We start from the raw sequence: 1526 nt of genomic DNA, 5'->3' as shown, positions 1-1526 counted from the left end.
AATGTGTGCAAATCTTTGAATATGTATTTTTTAAGCGAACATTTGTAACTCAAATTTTGCTTCTGGGGGGTCCCTGGAACTAAATATTTGGGATGGGGGTCCGTGGCCAAAATACATATCATTTTGGGGGTCCTTGACATGAAAAAGTTTGAGCACCACTGACATAGAAACATAGGTTTTTCCAAAAAACCCTCAAAGACTTGCACAAATGTTCACGTTTTCTTTTTTTCTTTTTTCTAAAATAGCAGATCTACAAGCTCGCAGCGCGGCACCATCTGCTATTTTTCAAAAGTTAAAGCACAAAATAACGCAGTGAATCCTTGTACCCAGGGCCCAGAATTAGGTGCGACACCGCTGAGCACTGGAACATAATTCTTACATGATGTGATGGTGAAAAGGTCTAAGGGATTTAGAATGGGGGAAACCCTTCCGTGAGCCAAGGGGAGGGAGTTTTTGACCTGGTCAGTCAGGCCTCAGTACTCTACTGTTAGCCGGAGGCCTTAGGGAGATAGAATGGTGATGTTGTGCTAATCAGTCTAAAAGCACCAGATTGGGGGCTCCCGCTGGCCTGGTGGTCAAGGCGCATACCACATACTAGGCTATGATGCCTGCTGGCGTCGCCGGTTCGATTCCCGATCCGGACGACCTTTGCCACATGTCATTCCCCATCTCTCTCCCCATTTCCTGTTAGTCTACTGTCCTATCAATAAAGGCATAAAAAGCCCCAAAAAAAACAAAAAAAAGCACCAGATTGTGCACAGATGTAGCCCAGGGCATGCTCTAATGATTTAGCTAGGGCGCCCGAGTCGGCGACCTTCGGGGTCGCCACATCGGCCAAATCAAGTTGGGCTCCCATCGACTTTCTATACAGGAGGAAAATACACACCTTTTTTTCTGAGTATTTAAATAGGATGTGAGGGGTCTAACTAGGGGTTTGTCATCCATTGCTGAATCCATTGCAAGCATTTGTTTTGCACAAAAAACATTCCTTCAGAAAATGAGGGTTTAGTGATGAAAAGTTTTCTGGGGCCATTTTTTGTGCAAAACAAATGCTTGCAGTGGATTCAGCATTATGACAAACCCCTAGTTAGACCCCTCACATCCTACTTAAATACCCAGAAAAAAAGATGTTTTTCTGGGTATTTTCCTCCTGTATAGAAAGTCAATGGGAGCCCAACTTGATTTGGCCGCTGTGGCGACCCCGAAGGTCGCCGACCCAAGCGCCCTAGCTAGATCATTAGAGCATGCCCTGGGCTACATCTGTGCAAAATGTGGCGCTTTTAGACTGATTAGACCCTAAGGCCTCCGACTATGTGAAAATAAAATACAAAATGATGCTGTTGGTATTAGGTCTGTTGACTGACTGGAGAAAGACAAGAGAGGAACAAAAAGTGCAGGTGGCCCCCGTCCGTGAAAACACAACAGCTGTGAAAGATTGTTGGCCCCCAGGTTCCAATAAAAGGAACCAGCGTGTACTGTAATAATAATAATAATACAGTGATGGAATACAAGGAAAAACAAAAGCA

Source organism: Nannobrachium achirus (genome assembly GCF_963921795.1).
Source record: "Nannobrachium achirus genome assembly, chromosome: 11".
In the NCBI taxonomy this organism is placed as follows: domain Eukaryota; kingdom Metazoa; phylum Chordata; class Actinopteri; order Myctophiformes; family Myctophidae; genus Nannobrachium; species Nannobrachium achirus.
The sequence above is the reverse complement of the archived record's forward strand: the minus strand, read 5'-3'. Positions refer to the sequence as shown.